The sequence below is a fragment of the Paroedura picta genome, chromosome 1 (genome assembly GCF_049243985.1).
Source record: "Paroedura picta isolate Pp20150507F chromosome 1, Ppicta_v3.0, whole genome shotgun sequence".
Classification (NCBI taxonomy): domain Eukaryota; kingdom Metazoa; phylum Chordata; class Lepidosauria; order Squamata; family Gekkonidae; genus Paroedura; species Paroedura picta.
In genome coordinates, this window is record NC_135369.1 from 30,090,826 (window position 1) to 30,110,454 (window position 19,629).

At 48.1% G+C, this 19,629-nt stretch overlaps 1 protein-coding gene across 1 annotated transcript in view; it reads right to left on the reverse strand.

The window, feature by feature from the left end:
• ADCY3 (adenylate cyclase 3) overlaps positions 1 to 19,629 on the reverse strand; it is a 111,061-nt gene that overhangs the window by 65,351 nt on the left and 26,081 nt on the right. The window lies entirely within an intron of this gene.

Here is a 19,629-nt window from a genome sequence, read left to right on the forward strand (position 1 = left end):
TAATAGCATGTTTGTGTGAGAGAGAATCCTTGTAACTTTTTTTTCTGATTACTTTGCCCTTGATCTGCAAGTGCACAGACATGAAGAAATGCACAGCAGATAGATGTTCCAGGCAACTGCTTCATAGCAATCTGGACCACTTACCCACCTGTAGATCTAGGCAAGTGTAGGTGCCCCAACCTACCATATCGAACACAAGTCTACACAGACAATTTGAGGACAAACATCAGGAAGTTAAAAACTTTAACAACAATAATAAGAGATGTCAAATGTCAGGTCTCCTTTGTTTCTTTATCAGCTTGACTTGTGGAAACCAGCCAGTGAAGCTTTTCATGTTTTGGAGATAAGCTTGGCCACTTGTTAATGTCTTCAGGCCAACTATGTCTTCAGATCCTGCGTTGAGCAGGGGGTTGGACTAGATGGCCTGTATGGCCCCTTCCAACTCTATGATTCTATGATTCTAACCAGCTATGAAAGTCAGGCACTGATAGAAACACTGTCTATGCAGCCAAAAACTGAGATAGGGTATGTCCCAGCTTTTCTGAAGATGTCCTAAACTAGGATAGAGAGTTGGTTTAGCCTGAATCTCTTTGCCTTGCCTGCAAAAACCTGCAGATGCCCTTGCTCTTCTCTTCTCTTCATTAAAACTTGTAGAGGTGTTTTGGAAAAAAAAACTTATCAGGTCTCTTAAGCATCTGAGTGCCAAGAGGCTGGAGGGTGTCTGGGGACAGCAACTGTTAAAACAGAGCAGGCATCCAATGAACACACAGCAAACAGCTTGTTACTTTTAACTCTTGGTCAAGGAAACAGACCCGATATAGCTTGGTTGAATGCTGTTTGAAAATACCTGATTTTAAGGACTGAAAAGGTGAAGCCTATAAGACCAATAATACATTGGTATTATTGATACAATGCACAGAGGACAAGTTTTCAAAAGTACACTCAGCATGATCTTAATAGATGCAAAATCAGCCACTACTTCCATTCCTGATCTCTTCTCATTTTCGGTATTGACTGCAAACAACTCCATTAGCAACCAAATCTTTGTGGTCTCTTTCTTAGGAGCCTTGTACCACTAAGGTTAGCCATAATTTTCAAAGTTCTTCTAATCCCTTTTCAAAACCGGTTCACCCTACACACCACTCCAGTTCACATCCTTTTGCCATCTTCTCTCACTCCTATCTCTGTGCCTTCCATCATCTTGCCAAGAACGGTCTCCACCTCTCACTTTTTCAGATTGAGTTAATGTGTGTAAAATACTCTGAGCACTGGGGGGTGCTTAAAAAAAGAAAGAAAAAGGTTTGGTCCATCCTTTGGAATGGGCTGCCTTGAAAAATGGCAAACTGCGTAAAGCAGAACTCTTCTGGTCTGGCACAGCAAGGTTGCCAACTGGTACTAGTATTTGGTTTAGTACACTACTCTACACCAACCAATCTCAACCATTTTGGGGCCACGGCCCTTTTAGGAGCTATTCTCAGGATGCAACAACACAACACAGAAAACCATTGATTATTGAACAAGAAAGCTTGAACATTCTGACATACTGGGAAAACTGTTTTAAAAGTCTGTATGAAATTAAAGTACCATTGACAAAGAGAAGCATGTGTGTTCATTTTTTTCTTTTGAATATATTAATTCAAGCACACACAAAGGAATGGATCATGATTTCTTTTTCTTTCCCTTAAGGAAGGTCAAACTTTCTAGAAAAATGACAATATATGTGACAAAAAGAGCCTCTTGTGGCGCAGAGTGGTAAGTGGCAGAAATGCTGTCTGAAGCTGTCTAACCATGAGGCTGGGAGTTCAATCCCAGCAGCTGGCTCAAGGTTGACTCAGCCTTCCATCCTTCTGAGGTCGGTAAAATGAGTACCCAGCTTGCTGGGGGTAAACGGTAATGACTGGGGAAGGCACTGGCAAACCACCCCGTATTGAGTCTGCCATGAAAACACTAGAGGGCATCACCCCAAGGGTCAGACATGACTCAGTGCTTGCACAGGGGATACCTTTACCTTTACCTTTATGTGACAAAAAGGGAATTTTAACAGTTCAAAAAAACCCTTCGGGTTCCCCTTCTTACATTTTTCAGCCTGTGGCCCCCTTCAAATGTGCCAGGGGCCCCAGGTGGGGTCATATGGCCCCGCTGAGAATGGCTGTTCTACACATCTCTAATAATCCCACTTTATATTGTTGATGGTATATATACCCGCATTGTTTTTAATTATATAATACTTTAAAAGCAATGAAAGTCAATAAAAAAGCTAGATGGTCCATGCTATGAAGATTCTTCATGATTTTAATATGGTTCCAGACTATTTTCATATGTTGGCAGATTCAACTTAAAGTGCCAGTTTTAACCTTTGAAGCCTTATATGGTCTAAAATCAGAATACTAAACCCATATCTACGTGTGGTTATCCTGAGATGCACTCCTCTTTTATGTCCACCCTGAGAGATAGGACCATCACAATTGGGGATGGGCATAAATCAGTTCATGACCTCAAATTCCTCACAAATTTAGCCAGGGCATTCCCCACCCAAACCAAGCCAGGTCATTCCCCACCCAAACATTTCCTAGACCTTTTTATGGTTGGGTTCAGGCTATTTAAACCTAGCAGCTGAACAAGGCAATCTGCCCATCAGCTGTTAGGTTTAAATGCCTCCATTTCACATCCTGTCGGGGACCCGCTTGCTAACTGAAAAAACAGGGTGCCCCTTTGAAGAAAACGTCACGCCAGGCCTGGTGAACGATACAACAGGAACAAGCTTTATTTCAGCAACGTGGAGTCCGCTGGTATGGAGTAAGAGCTTCCACCGAACTCCAGGTGGAAGCTCCCTTTTATACAAAACCCACCTCCTTAGGCTGTATTGCCCCACCCAGTACTTGCGGAGGGAACATGCTGATATAATCATGACTCATGCACATATGCGAGGTTTTCCGGGGTTCCTGATGGCCCATTTTCCTGGAACAAAGGGCCATCTCCGGGCCCTTGTCAAAGGTGGAGTGGGACATTGAGGTTCTTTAGCGGCCATTGCCACCTCAACGATCGGGTGGGGCGCCCAGCTGCCGGCTTGCCTATGATCACCATGCCCTACCTCCGTGATCGCGGGCGCCTCTGATGGCGGGGTTCGGTCCGGTTCCCAAGCCACCAAGGACCGAACCACGACATTCTGCCCCCCCAAAGGTCCATTCTCCAACCCCCCGGGACGGCCAGGATACCGCTTGTGGAAACGTTCAGTGAGTCGGGGCGCAAGGACGTCCGCTGCCCAGACCCATTCCCGGTCCCCCAAAGCGAAGTCCTTCCATTCCACGAGGTACTGCAACTTCCCCCTGTGGAGTCTAGAGTCCAGGATATCCGCCACCTCGTGGTGCTCCCCCCCCGGCAGGACCTCGGGCGCTGGCGGGGAAAACACGGGGTGCCAAACGTCACCGTCCGGAGTTTTTTTTAGAAGGCTCACGTGAAAGACGGGATGGATGTGCCGGAGGTTCTTGGGGAGCTTGAGTTTGACCGAAACTTCGTTGATCGGGGCCAAGACCTCGAAAGGCCCCAAAAACCGAGGACCTAGCTTCTTGCTGGGCAAATTCAACCGTAGGTTCCGGGTGGAAAGGTAAACTCGATCCCCCGGTCGGATCTCCTCAGCTGGTCGTCTCTTCCGGTCGGCGTCCTCTTTCTGCGCTGCCTTGACTTTGTGGAGCTGCTCCTGCAGCGTCTTCCAGCAGCTCCCGGCACGCTTCCCCCACTCGCGAAGGTCGGCCGATTCCCGGGCGGGGACCTCTCCAAGCTCCGGGAAGTGTCTCAGGTCTGTCCCGTAGACGACGGCAAAAGGCGACATCTCCGTGCTGCTGTGGTCTGCGTTGTTGTACGCGAACTCGGCCAGGGGGAGCAGGGGCACCCAGGTGTCTTGATGATAGGAACCGAAACACCGCAAGTACTGCTCCAGTACTTGATTAACCCGCTCGGTCTGCCCGTCCGTCTGGGGGTGGTAAGCGGAGCTCAGCCCTTGCTCGATGTCTAACAGGCGCAGGAAAGCTTGCCAAAACCGGGACACGAATTGTGAGCCCCGATCGGAAATCACCTTGTCCGGCAGCCCGTGCAGTCGGAACACGTGATCCAGGAACATCCGAGCCAACTGTGAAGCACTGGGGACACTGGCGCAAGGAATGAAATGGGCCTGTTTGGAAAATAGATCTACCACCACCCAGATCACCGTTTTCCCCTTGCTGGGAGGCAAGTCTGTTATAAAGTCCATGGAGATCACTGACCACGGCCGGGTCGGGACCTCGAGCGGGTGCAGCAGACCTTTCGGCTTGCCAACCCCCGGCTTGCAGGTCAGGCAGACAGGACAACCACTGACGTAAGCTTTTGTGTCCCGCCGCAGACTGGGCCACCAAAACCGCCGCCGGGCCAACTTCCAGGATTTTACGAAACCGAAGTGCCCGGCGGTCTTAGCATCGTGGCAGAGGCTGAGGGCTTCCCGTCGTAGCCCTTCCGGGACGTAGACAGCCTCCCCCCTCCGCCAGAGACCGGAGTCCAAAATCAAAGAGTCCCGGAGCTCAGCCAGCTCCTCGTCTGTCCCGTAGGCTGCCACTAGGCGGTCTCGGAGCGGGGCGGTCGCCGGGTCGGGCTCCCATTCCTCCCTGGCCCGACGCCTAGTGACGACCCCCCGTCCCAGCTGCTCCTCACCAAACACGGACCTGGTGCAGGGAGCGTACCCCTCCCCATAATGCGGCAGACGGGAGAGGGCGTCCGCGAGGAAATTCTCTTTGCCGGGGATGTGACCAAGCTTGAAATTGTACCGCGAAAAGAACTCCGCCCACCTCATCTGCTTGGCATTCAGGGATCGCGGTTGCCGGAGCGCCTCCAGATTCTTGTGATCTGTCCAGACCTCGAACGGCTCCTCTGTTTCCTCCAGCCAATGCCGCCATTCGGTGAGGGCGAACTTAATCGCAAACGCCTCCTTCTCCCAGGTAGACCAGTTCCGCTCCGTTTCGGCGAATTTTCGTGAGAGGTAGGCCGCCGGCCTCAGCTGTCCCGCCTTGTCTCGCTGCAGGAGAACCGCCCCGGCTGCTGCGTCGCTGGCGTCGACTTGTACCACCATCGGCTGGGTTGGGTCGACGTGCAGTAGCGTGGGCTCAGACGCGAAAGCTTGTTTGAGGGCCAGGAACGCTGCCTCCGATTTCTCACTCCAGCCGAGCGCTGCGCTGGGCCGCGTGGCGCGAGGACCTCTCCCCTTGGTACCTAGCAAGTCCGTGAGGGGAGCCACTACGGAGGAGTATCTGGGGATGAAGCCTCTAAAAAAGTTAGCAAACCCCAGGAAGCTTTGTAGCTGTTTCCGGGTGCGGGGCCTTTCCCAGGCCAGCACCGCCTGCACCTTCTCGGGGTCCATAGCTATGCCCTGGGCTGAGATGCGGTAGCCCAAATAGTCCAGGGAGGGACGGTGGAATTCGCACTTAGCCAGCTTCACGTATAGGTGGTTTGCCAGCAGGCGCTTTAACACCTCCCTCACCAGGGTCACGTGCTCTTGGGGATCTTGGCTGTAGATCAGGACGTCATCCAAATAAACAACCACCCCCTGAAACAGAAGGTCCTGCAACACCTCATTAATTAGACTCATGAAAACCCCAGGTGCCCCGCTTAAACCGAACGGCATCACTTTAAATTCGAATTGTCCCAATTGACAGTTAAACGCTGTTTTCCACTCATCCCCCTCCCGGATGCGTACCCGGTAGTACGCCTCCCTTAGGTCCAGCTTAGTGAACAGAGTCCCTTTGCCCAGCCGGGCCAGCAAATCCGGGATCAGCGGGAGGGGGTAAGCGTTCCCCGCTGCGATGGCGTTGAGGCCCCGGTAGTCCTGGCACAGCCGTCGGGACCCATCCTTTTTCCGGACGAACAAGACTGGAGCTCCCATGGGACTGGAAGCGGGCCGGATGAAACCTCGGGCCAGATTTTTACCCAAAAACTCCCGGAGGTCCTTGAGCTCACCCTCACTCATCTTGTAGATGCGCCCTTTGGGTAGTACCGCCCCCTCTGGGATGTTGATAGCGCAGTCCGTGCGGCGGTGTGGGGGTAGCTCGTCCGCTTCCCGCTCGCTGAAAACGGCTGCGAGGTCTCGGTACTCTGGCGGGACCTCGGGCTCTGGTATCTCCTGCTGCGCCGCCGCCGCTCCCCTGGGACGCGCCGCCGTCCTCTTGTGGCTGGAATTCTCGTGGGGGACCCGATGCCGTGCACCCACCGTCAAGTCGAACTTCAGGGTCCCCGCCCGCCAGTCCACCACGGGGTTGTGTTCCTTCAGCCAATCCAGGCCCAACACCGCCCGATATCCCGCTACGGGGACCTGGATCAGCCACCGCAGCTCTTGGTGGTCCCCTATGTGGATGGCGATAGGACCCACCTCCTCCCCGAAAGGTCCCCCCTGAATCGGGCTGCCGTCCATCTGGACGAAAACCAGGGGAACCTTCCGAATGCGCTTCGGTAGCCCCAAAGCCCGGGCTATCTGGGGGTGGACCATGCTGTGGTCGCATCCAGAGTCCAAAAGAGCCTCCCCCACCCAACTTAGTCCGTTCTCCGGGTTCCGGAGCTCTAAAATTACCACGTTCGGAGGTCGCGCCTCATGCTGTAGGGGTTTTCCCTCGCACCGCGGGACCTGCTGCCCGGCGCCGTCTACAGCAGGTCCTGGCCGTTTCCCGTCGCCTGGGCGCTTCCCGGTTCGTTGCGGAGGTCCTCCGCCCGGCGTGCCTGCTGGGGGCGTGTCGCACCTCCCCCCTGGGAGAGCCCGCGGTCCTCCCCCCCTTGCCGTTGGCACGCTGCTGCGAAATGTCCTGACCCCCCGCATTTCAGGCACAGACCTTCCCGGCGTCTCCTTTCCCGCTCTGGGTTCGGGGGTCGTTTGGGGCGAGAGTTGTCGGGGCCCGGTCTCGGCGCCTCGGCTGACCCGCCTTTGGCCTCCCGGGGGGGTGCGGCGGCCCAACCCAGGCTGGCTTCCAGCTTGGCGACCACAAAACACCACCCCTCCAGTGTAGACAGATCTTCTTCCGTCCCCTTGATCACGGCCCATTCCCTGAGCTTCGGGTTAAGGCCCTCCCGGAAGTACTCGATTTGGGTCTCCTCGTTCCAGGAGAACACCTTGCCTGCTTCCCTCCGGAAAATGTCTATATAGTCCATAACCCCCCTAGTACCCTGTCGAAGTCCCTTGATCCGACTCTTTGCCTTGTCCTCAGCCTGGGGGTCCTGGAATCGTCGGCGGAGCGCGACCACGAAGTCCTGCAGGTCCCGAGTTGCCGGGTCGCCGCGCTCGGCCAACCCTAGGTACCACTGACCCGCCTTGCCCTGGAGACACGAGGCCACCCCCCAGACCAAGTCCTCGGAGTCCTCATACCGGTCTCCATACCTCCGGGCATGCGTCAGCGCGTGGAGGAGGAACTGCGGGAGGTCGTCCGGCGTCCCGTCGAAACGCGCCTTAAGCTCTGGGGGGGAACGTTTTGGAGAGTAGTCCGACCCCCTCCGGATCCGGGATTCTCGGCGTCCGCCGTCTCGTCCTGCTCCGCTCCACCGGCTACCAACTTGCCCAACGACGCCGTGCCGCTCCCTGCCTTGCACGTCGCTCCTGCGTTGGTCCGGCTCTCGCCGCCCCGTCGGCTCACCCGCTCCCCCGAGATCCTCTGCTGTCTCGCCTCTCCGCTGGCCGTCTCGCCTACTCGGGACTGAAAACTGCTCCGGGTCGGGGTCCGGGGCCCGCTCACCAGTGCCGGGCTCGTCCTCGTCGCTGGAGACGTCCTCACTCGACGCGATCCCCTCCGCCGTTGTATTACCAGTCCCTCCGGGCCCGGCCCGAGCTTGCTCACGGGCTTCAGCTGCCTGCAAGCGCCTGGCCAAGTCCGCCATGGCCCGCCGCAGGTCCTCTAGGGATTCCTCAGGTCCTACCGGGCGAAGCGCCTGCCTCAGCTGGGTGTCCCAGGTTGGGGCCAACCCCCCAGACCTCGGCGCGCTCCCCGCCGTGCTTGGGAACCCCATGGCCCGGCGCCTTCCCTTGGCCGCCGCTGCCGAGGGTCTCGGGGTCCCGGACAGCTGCTCCTGGCCCCCCGATTTTCGGAGGAAATCTCCCGGGGACATTAAACTCATGTTCCCGGGGTTCGTGGGGGTCGAGACCGCCCCGTTGCTTGAAAACGCCATCTCTGGATCCGTCCCGATAAGCGCTCGGATGCGATGCCGACCCTGGAGTTCGGTGGGAAGCTCTTACGATGTCGGGGACCCGCTTGCTAACTGAAAAAACAGGGTGCCCCTTTGAAGAAAACGTCACGCCAGGCCTGGTGAACGATACAACAGGAACAAGCTTTATTTCAGCAACGTGGAGTCCGCTGGTATGGAGTAAGAGCTTCCACCGAACTCCAGGTGGAAGCTCCCTTTTATACAAAACCCACCTCCTTAGGCTGTATTGCCCCACCCAGTACTTGCGGAGGGAACATGCTGATATAATCATGACTCATGCACATATGCGAGGTTTTCCGGGGTTCCTGATGGCCCATTTTCCTGGAACAAAGGGCCATCTCCGGGCCCTTGTCAAAGGTGGAGTGGGACATTGAGGTTCTTTAGCGGCCATTGCCACCTCAACGATCGGGTGGGGCGCCCAGCTGCCGGCTTGCCTATGATCACCATGCCCTACCTCCGTGATCGCGGGCGCCTCTGATGGCGGGGTTCGGTCCGGTTCCCAAGCCACCAAGGACCGAACCACGACACATCCCCCCTTCCAAAGGGAGAGAAGCCAAATGGAACACTGAAATAGCTGCCATTTCAGGCTGACGGCAGATAGGCACAGCGTTTCATTGTAATGCTGAAATGGCTCCGTCATATCAGTGATCATTTCACTTCCCCTCCACTTGGAAGCAGGAAGGAATGAAATGGACCTGTCAAGCTGTTAAGATTTAAATGTCCAGGAGCCATTTAAACCCAAAGGGAGCAAAGCAAAAAGGTGCATCAAAATGCCTGCCAGGTATTTCAGCCTCACCTCACACAGGGATACTCAACCCATTGTAAGTCTGAAATAGATATTCCTCAGCCTAAGAAAAAAGGATATTTTCTTTTACTAAAGTTTAACACCTGAATCCCATTAAGCTGAAAAGAATTTTTGAAATGCTTTGTTTTAGAAGCAAACTGGAAACAAACTGGAAGATTAGATAAAATGGCCTTTTTATCCAGAACTCCATCTTTAAATTTTTGTTTGCACTTTCAGTGTCTAATTGTCATTTAGCAGTAAAACTGAGGGGACATTTATATCAAATCATGCTTTGTAATACTTTAGGGGTGCTACAGAATCCTCACCATATGAGCTCTATGTGTTTGTAAGGTTCAAGATATAGCTCCCAATGAATATTGATTTTGCCTACTTACAGTGTTGCATTTTGCTTTGTTGTTTGATTTTTTTTCACACTGTGTACCCTCCTTGTTTAAAATGGCTCCAAGCCATTTCAGTGCTCCATTTTGCTCCCTACTGCTTCCAAGAAAATATCTGATTTTACAATCAACAATATAATAAAACGGAACCCATCAAACTGTTAGGCTTAAATGGCTAACCAAAAGAAACAATGAATCATGTGGCCAGCTATATCTTAGGAGTGCAATGAAGACTGGGTGAGAATAAAGTCTCTTGACTGTGTTTCCTTTAAACAATTATGAGAGTTGATGCTGAAAGCTGAGGTTAACAAGGTTCGAGTATATCCTTGTTTCAATTGTATTTCATCAGCAGCAAAAGCTGAAAATGAGAAATAAGATACTAAACAATGCAAAATATAAGTCCAAGTTACAATTTTCAAGAAGGGATAATGAATAAATGAGACTTACTCTATACAACACAGAAAACAGGCCTAAGAAGAAACCAAGGTCAAAGTGGCTGGTAGCCATTTCAGTGGTCTGTTTTACTCCCCCCACTACCACTTCTAAAGGAGCCTCTTGTGGTGCAGAATGGTAAGTCAGCAGACATGCAGTCTGAAGCTCTGCCCATGAGTCTGGGAGTTCGATCCCAGCAGCTGGCTCAAGGTTGACTCAGCCTTCCATCCTTCTGAGGTCGGTAAAATGAGTACCCAGCTTGCTGGGGGGTAAACGGTAATGACTGGGGAAGGCACTGGTAAACCACCACATATTGAGTCTGCCATGAAAATGCTAGAGGGTGTCACCCCAAGGATCAGACATGACCCAGTGCTTGCACAGGGGATACCTTTACCTTTACCACTTATAAGCAGGAAGAAGGAAAATGGACTGGCCAGACCTGGGCAAAGTCTGCACTTACTTTCTTTATTCCATTGTCAATCCTGTTGAATTCAGATCGCTTTGAACTCAAGTCTTCCTCTTCCCCCCCCCCCATTGAAACAGGAAAGTCTTCTGCATGTGGTTAGGATAGTTCAAAAGGGGAGGGGGGAGCCAAGCCTCTTTCTTTCTTTTCTTGAAGGGGGGGGAGAGGAGCCAGGCAGGGAGCCTCTTTCTTTTCTTGGAGAGGTGGAGGAGAGGATCGAAATAGGCAGAGGAGGGAGGAAAAATCCAGGAGCGACATAAGTTGAGAGAAATTAGGGGCTTCTCCTTTAAAGCAAGCATGTCACATGACCCGGTGTAGCCTATCAGAGGTTCTCTACCACGGAGCTTTCTTTCCCAATCTGGATATTGAGGATTAAAAGCACTCGAAGATATCGCACAATAAAGGTAGGGTCACTCCGGATCATTTCTTCTTGCTGCAGAAGGAAAATTTAAATCGCCCAAAATCCAAATGGAAATCGTATTCTGTGTAGAGGGCAGGGACTGAATCAACGTGGGGTTGGAATAAAAGCTCCATGCAGTTTACACCCTGGTCAGTTCACTTCAGGGCTTCTAGGTCATTTGAGTTTGGGGGTTTGGTTCAGGAGCACACAGAACCGAATTTTTCCAGTTCATGCCCACCCCTATTCACAACTCTCTTCCCAGACAAATTCAACTCAGCCCCTTCCTTAATGACATGATACCAGTTCAAAACCATTTTGTTTCTTTTTTTAGAAAAATATTTGGGGATTCTAGCTGGCTCCGCTGGTTACAGGATTCATTTCAATTCTGCAGCCATTTTTGACTTTTATAGCATTACATTTGCGAGTTTTCATCATTATCAATGACTTCTTAGCAGCTTCAGTGAGGCTGTTTCAGGCAAAAGGCAGGTGATAAATATTTCAAGAAATAATTTTTTGGCTGACCATTGTTGTAAACAGGATAGCAGTAAAAATCTAAGAACATGATAGTAGTAAGAACATAAGAGAAGCCATGTGGGATCAGGCCAGTGGCCCATTCAGTCCAACTTTCTGTGTCACGCAATGGCTAAAACTCAGGTGTCATTAAGAGGTCCACAGGTTGAGCTTTTGAACTGTGGACCTTTAAGATGAACCATCAATTCTAATGTTCTCATGAGAAGGTCAGTGGACTCACTATAGGATACCTACCGAGATGCATTTCATTTGTTTGTTTAAATATTTATTTCTCTCTTTTCTCTGCACTGGGCCTCAAAACAGCTTTTTAAAAAGAAAGAAAATATAAAGTAGATAAAGTGAAATACATATAGCGCAATTCCAACATTCTGGATTTGCTCATTCAGGGCCACAGCCTATCAGCCACGGGCTAAAAAACGCTTGTTGGCACCTTTGGCCATGTCTGATCTAAATACCAGCAACAAGGGAGGCATGGAAGCTGTGCCCCAACCTCAGATAGTTGGCATGAAGATATTTCCTACCTGCCAGCAAGACTCTTAAGAAGGGATGTTTCCAAATTTCTTCCTAACAGGAATTCTCCCTGTGTCCCACAGTATGAAACTGCATACATATTCTTTCTGCCCAATTTACATATCAATGGGGAAGGAGGAATAAACATTTGGATTGATATGTTTTATTATTACAGAAATATAGTGATGATACACTGGATAAATATAAAATATGTATTCAAGTGAGCTTCAGACACCCATCCATGCAAAAAAAAGAAAGAAAAAGATCTGCAGTAGATCCTTGAAAGGATGATGAGCAGGACACTTAAAACACCAAAACTAGGACACAAATGATGCTCATGCAGCTCTATTGCTAAGGCATGTAACCTAGCCCACTCTCTTATACAGGGTGTCTGACTGTAAAAGGGAAGTTTAATGCATTTCAGAAAAAGGTACAACCTTGCATTTCCACCATGTGTGAAACTTATGAAAATTACTTCAAGTGCCTTTCTTAGATGAGCATTTCTCAGGTATCTGAACCAAGCATTTCTCCTTGCAAATGTTACTTTAGAAGGCATTGTCAACACAGTGTGGAAACATGGCAACCCATTTCTTCCTGGAACAGTTAAAAGCATCTCTTAGGGCAAAGCCACATTTATCTTACTTCTGTTTTGCCAGCTCTATGATCCAACAGGGAAAGCCATAGCCTCTGCCAGCTGATTGATGCCCAAAGGGTAGCAAATTTTGGACAGCTGTCCAAGAATCACCCTCCCCTCCGCAGGGTTAAATTTGGCTGCTAGTTGGCAAAGGTTATGTTTTTTCCAAGCACAAGTACCCTTTTTAAAAAAAATAAATAAGAAAAGCAATTTTCTGGGTATGAATTTAAACCCATCTTCTTGGTGTTGCTAAGAGACCATAAACAGAGTGACATGTTTATCTTTCACAGCATTTGAGCGGTAGGGTTTTTTTTAAGGGGGGAAATTGTTCTCAGACAACGCTGTGTAATCTTCCATTCTACTCTAAGAGAAAATATCAATATGAACTATGTAAAAATGATGCTGAAAAGTGGCCCTGCTCACTCAAGTTGGAAGCTTTTACCATAGTCTTCTATCCGTGGCTTTGAAGCACTGCAGATAGTGATTGTGGGTGTCATCAATTACTCCGTTGGTTTGGCAGGAGAATACTTTCCTAATGCCACAATGAATGGAACAAGAAAGAGCTCATTTCTAAACTGAGAAATTATGGCTTAAATTGAGAAGTCACGTGTTCCTGAATCCTAGAATTTGATTAGTTCCAGAATATGTAAGATAATAACAGCACACTGAAGTAGTTTCCTGGGAAAACCCTGCCTCAAATGAAACCCTAGGAGTCTGTAATTACCACTAATATTCATTTAGTACCAATTGTGTGCCAGGCACATCCTCAGTACCCAGGTAGTTCTATCAATGACTACATTTAATTGGACATTTGTAACCTGCCACTTGTGGTGCAGAGTGGTAAGGCAGCAGACATGCAGTCTGAAGCTCTGCCCATGAGGCTGGGAGTTCAATCCCAGCAGCCGGCTCAAGGTTGACTCAGCCTTCCATCCTTCCAAGGTCAGTAAAATGAGTACCCAGCTTGCTGGGGGGTAAACGGTAATGACTGGGGAAGGCACTGACAAACCACCCCGTATTGAGTCTGCCATGAAAACGCTAGAGGGCGTCACCCCAAGGGTCAGACATGACCCGGTGCTTGCACAGGGGATACCTTTACCTTTAACCTGCCACTAGCCGGTTCGGGAGTGGCAGGTAATAAATTAGATGATGATGATGATGATGATGATGATGATGATGATGATGATGATGATGATGATGATGATGATGATGATGCCAAGAGAACTAAAGGGAATGTCCATTCCCAGAGGCAGTTAGCCCCTGGATACAAGTGCCAAAAAGCAACATCAGAGGAAGACTTTGGCCTCTGTGGCCTGCTTGTGGGCTCTCCAGAGTGGACCATAGATCTGCTCCGGCACGTCCCTTATCCATTTGTTAGGTTACAGACCCTTGCCCATCCATATCCTTATTTTATTTAGTGTTTCTACACCATTTCTCTGCCATCAAAACAACATAAGGATGGCCTTTACCTTGGAATCACAGTGTGGGCTACTCTAATCTACTTGTCTTCCAGTTCACTGCACCATTAGATAGGAGGCAGACATACTGGCCACAATACAAAGCACCCCTCAACATCTAAGCCTGTGGCATGTATTGAACTTTAGACCATGAGGATCAGTCTAGCAAGAATTCAGCTTCTGCATAGCACTCAGCCGTGGCCCTGGAAGGAAGAAGATATGAAAAAGCCTCCCGATCTTGACCCTGGATTAGTACAGGCCTACTTGTTTAGCAACGGAACATCTCCAGAGAGGAAACGATGAGAAGTCTGCTGCAGCAAGAACAACACAGTCTCGTGGCACCGTGAAGACTAGCAAATTTATCGGGCCATAAAATGTATTATGGAGCTGCAGCTGCTCCCTGCTACCTAATCGCAATGCTTCATTCTGTGTTTCCACCTCCAGCCTTATGACATAGCCCTGCTTCACCTAGCACGGTAGGAAGAGAGCCAACAGGTGAAGCTTACTCAGTATTGCTGGCCCTTCTAGTACGAAACCTCCAGATGGGCCATCAGTAGTACCTTAGCTTTATTTTTCTATTCTCAGGGTTGACATGGCCACTTCTTTTCTCTCCCTCTCCCCATCCCTTTTTTGCCTCAGCATTATATAGGTGCAAGAGAGGCAGGGACTCTTGTGTATTTTGACCCAGTGTTTTACCACTAAGTAAGTCTGAAGCACTCTCTCCAAAACCGGTGATGCTTAAGGGTATACCTATTAGATTTTTGCCTGCCCTGGGACAGCCTTGCTGATCCAGGATAACAAGCTAGTCTAAGGTTTTATAAGTGGCAATAAAAGGTAAATCCGTTTCAGCAGACAAACTCTAAGGGGATGCTGAGGGAAGCACCCCACACACACAATAAATACACACCAGTGACTTGCTATTTTTAACATCTAGTTGTTGCCATGACAACCAAGCAGTTCTGAAGCACACTCACTGCCTTTGTAGGGCCTCTGAAGCCTAGTCATTCTGGCTACTCCAAGAAAACATGTAGAAATATGTACTCGCTTCTCTTTCTGTAAAGGCCTTTTTAAATTTGGGAAGTCTCAGGAAATCAACAACTGTCAGAAATTAAACTCTGGAATGCCCAGGCAGCTTTGGTTTCTCCTCAGCATACACTACATATTGAAATTTGCTACCTTTGCTTCTCCCTACCACACTCCCCCGCCCGCCATCTTGTACAGCTATTCCTTAGAACAGAGATATGGCATTTAATGAAAAAGAAAACAATCGTGGGCCTGTGACAAGGTGGCAGCTCTACATTTAATTTGTATGCGCGATTTTCGTGATAACTTAGCTTCTTAAAACAGTATGCTACATATTCATGATTTCTATCACATGGATAGGCAAATACTGGAGCCATCTTAGATGGCTGTGTACAGTTGAAGGTTGCTAGACTCACAAATGGAAAAAAGAAGGCTGTCCCAGAACATGGCTGATAAAGCATAGGTTGCTTATAGGTAAGGAAGCTAGCTTATAACAGGGAGTCTGGTGAATTCTTGGACAGGCCTAATAAAGCCTGAAGAAGTGTGTGCTTAGTAGATGCATCCTGCATAAGGTAGACATGTAGAAGTTGTGTAACCAAATGTTAAATTGCATATCCTTGGAATGTTGTTTAGTCTGGGTAGAACCCTTGGCTATTCTTGCTGAGTTCCCCTTTGTTCGAGTAAAGTTTCCACTTTGCTTGGATGGAATCTCCCTGTTGTGTTTTTATTGGGTTTAGGCACACCGGACAATGGCTCATTTGGTCTACAATTTCTGGAGACCCAGATGGACCTCTGTCTGGTCACACAAACAGCTGGCAAGGGCCTTTCTTTGCCAGCAATGGATCATTTGGGTCCTAGATTAGCATTAGCCATCCTGAGCTCTGACACTACTTCAGTCAGTAAGGTATAACTCTGAGAGATTCTGACAGTGAGTAATGGAGAGTGCCATCACCTGGGAGACAGGTAATCTAATTGATTTCTTTGGAGTTTTAGAAAGGTTCTCATTGTTGGCAGAGTTCAGATGTGCAAAGAGCAACCGAGCATCAAGTGGCTTAAAATAATAAAATAGTTTTATTCTGAAGAGAAGCAAACACTGATATTGACAGCTAAGATAAGAAAACTGCAGCCTGCTTAGGGTAGATATGTATAAGTTGTGTAATCAAAAATTAAATTTTGCATGCTTGGAATGTTGTTTGTAGTATATAAACTGGTAAATCAGTTTTCTTGGGCAGAACCCTTGGCTATTCTTGAGGAGATCCCCTTTGTTCAAATAAACTTTTACTTTGTTTTGACAGGGTCTCCTTGTTGTGTCTTTATTGGATTAAGATACACTAGGCAACATTTCACTCCAGTTTTGTCCTGGAACAAATCTTGGCATGCTTCACCCCAACCTGTATTTTTCTGCCTCCTTTGATTTCAAACTCATGCACACTGTACACATGAGACTTCTGGGGAGATGGCAGGAAGGTATGGCAGCAGGCATCACTTCTGGGGTTACTCCATGGCCAAAAGGTTAAAAAAAGGCTGTTCAGAGGCTAAGTGCTACATGGGTAATTTGAGCCTGGATTTTTATTAATAACTATTAATATTAATGTTTTATATTTTTATTATATTTTAATTTGTAAATTGTCTCAAGCAAGTTTCTAGAGAAGCAGTATACCATTTTCCTACATAAACTAAGAAGATCTACTACTAGTACTAATGAGAAATGCTCATACAGATTAGATGCCTCGAATACTAAAAGCCAAATCATCCACACTGTTCCTATCTTTTCCCCTCTCCCAAGCCAAAAAGTAATCCAAAGAGATAGATTCAAGTAAGTAGCCATGTTAGTCTAAAGCGGCAAAACAAATTTCGAGTCCAGTGGCATCTTTAAGACCAACTAATTTTTATTCAATTGAATTTATTGATTAAAATTTTGTTGGCCTTAAAGTTGCCACTGGATTCTAAATTTGTTCTAATCCAAAGAGAGTTAAAGACATAATCCTGGCTAGATCGCAGAAGCTAAGCTTTGTCAGCTCTGCTTAGTATTTGGATGGGAAACTAACAAGAAGTCCAGGGTCGCTATGCAGGGGCAGGCAATGGCAAGCCCCCTCTGGATATCTCTTGCCTCGAAAATCCTATGACCTAAATTAGCTCCAACTTGGTGGCAGTTTCTACCACTACCAAGGGCATGAGGAAAATAGGGTTTAAAAAAAAAATTAAACTTCCCCAGTGCAATAGTTATAATCCAAATTAAGTCTTTCTCTTGTTGCTTCTCAGGGCCAAATTACATGGCTGGATTTCTAATCATGGATCTTGGAAACAAAACATCTATCCCTTTTTATCGTACCCATCGACCAATGAGCCTGGGACAGCATATATTATTCCCCTTTCATTGTTTAATCCTCACAACAACCCTGTAAGGCAAGGGTAGTCAACCTGTGGTCCTCCAGATGTTCATGGACTACAATTCCCATGATCCCCTGCCAGAAAATGCTGGCAGAGGCTCATGGGAATTGTAGTCCATGAACATCTGGAGGACCACAGGTTGACTACCCCTGCTGTAAGGCACATTACGCTGAAAGGAAGCGAGTAACTCCATGGCTGAGTGCGGATTTGCACCCAGGTCTTCCTGGTCAGACACTCTGTTTAGTATACCTCACTGGCTAAGCTTGCAGGTCTCCTTTCCCTTCCAGTTCTCATGTCCTAAGAATTTCCGCTACAATGATTGACAAGACGTCTGTTAATCAAATGTACTGTTGATCTTTGGGCATACAGCAGGAATTGCATCTCGCAAGTGCAAACAATAGACACGTGCCCAAAATGCTGGTTTGGATCCAGCCTGTTCATCACAGTAGATTTGGGACGCCTCACTCCAAGCTTAACTTGCAATGGAAGGCTTTTTTAGCCTCTTTCACTGGCCCTGAGCAGTGTTATTGTGTTCTCCTGACTCAGGAGGCTGCGAAATCCCTGCGGAGGCAGTCCAGGGCTTCAGTTACTTACATTAAACGCAAGCAATTAGCTTTAAAGAGGGCAGGGAGACAAAAGAAGCTGCAAACACAAACAAACCCCAACAGCCAAGAGGCATGGCTGATGAAAAGAAAGCCACTGGAGTTGACAACTTCCAAGAGCACGCTGTTATTGTGACAGCAACTTTGTATGTACCCAGTGCCCTGTAAATAGCAGAGGACTGGACAAGAGAGGCAACCTCTGACCCAAGTTGGTTAGAGTCTAAATGGAGTGTTTAATCGGAGAAGGGTCCTGGGGTTGTGTGAAAAGCAGATAATTCTGGACGAGAGGAATGTTCTTAAGGCGAATGCCAGGGGAATCTGTACTCCGGAACCATTTGGTTAGACAGAACAGTTCCTTTCCCCACTGGAAGGCTCAAGGAGAAGAAAACCTCTTATCATCTGTGTTCAAGTTCTCTTTACTTAAAATGTATAACTCTACCCTGTGCAATTTAGAACATCTTATGCCAGCAATTAAAAAGCACTAACTTTAAAATCATGCCATTAAAAAACCCCTAAAAACTAACAGCAATCAAAGAATCTGCACCAGCAGCAATTCAATAAGTCAGCCAGTCTTAATTACCAAAAGTCTTGCAAACAGACCTTATGTTTTCACATAGAAAGCCATGAAAGGATAGGACAGGCAGACATCCTTCAGGTGTTTGATGCTATAACTGATGTTTTACTAGGGTTACCAATTCCAGCTATTCCTGGAGATTGGCGAGTGGTGCTATGTTCACGGAGATTGAGAGAGGCATTTCACCTAGAAACTACGGCATACCATATGGTTAACACTCTGAAGCCACCATTTTCTGCAGGGGAACCGGTCTCTGTAGTGTGGGGATCCGCTGAAATCCCAGAAGGATTCCAGGCCTTGCCTGGAGGCTGGCAACTATACTCTCACACAGTAAAGCAGTAAGGAGCACAGATGTCCTGATATCACAGGAAGATTTTCACAAGTATATGTGCTACATGTGATCAAGTTACTTTTGACTTAGCAACATTATGAATGAATTACCTCCAAAACATCCTACAATTGATAACCTTGTTCAGCTTAGCCAGAGCTTTTCAGAACTTAGGTACTACGCAGGGTTACTCATGGGAGTAGCTGGGAGAATATCAAGGAAGACAGGGGTTGCTCTGCAGAGGAAGGCCATGAAAAATCAGATCTTCTTGTCTTCTCATGTAGTTGTGAATTTCCTGCATTGTGCATGGGGTTGGACTAGATGACCCTGGATATCCTTTCCAACTCTATGATTCTATGATCTCTTATCTTGAACGCCCATAGACAGGGTGCCCATAGACAGGGCTGCCATGAGTCGACTGAAACTCGACCTTCATAAGTATGAACTCAATCTTCATAAGTATGCCAGAACTTAAAATCTATTAAGAACTTACACAGATCAAAACTAGCATGGTCAGAGATACGCAAGTAGCTGGTGCAGCTGCAGTAACCCCAGCTGGATGTGCTCCTCCACTTCCAAACAGAAGAATGAGGGGAGTGAGATGGGATGGAGTGATGGATCTCTGTTGCCTAGACCAATATAGGGAAAGGCTCAAAAACAACATGAAATTCCAAAGATAGGTGGATCTAGAAATGTTCAGCAAGATTCCAAACATTCTAGGATACCTACTAGAAGCTAGACACAATTTAAAGTAATTGGAAACATATCCCATTTTTGCCCCTACATTGCTATGCAATTTCTCTGAAGAGAATATCTAGAATAGTGATGAGATGACCAGGCATTTTAGACAAGTTACAAAAATGGTAACAAGCCCAGAGGGGAAATACAAAGCTGAAACACACA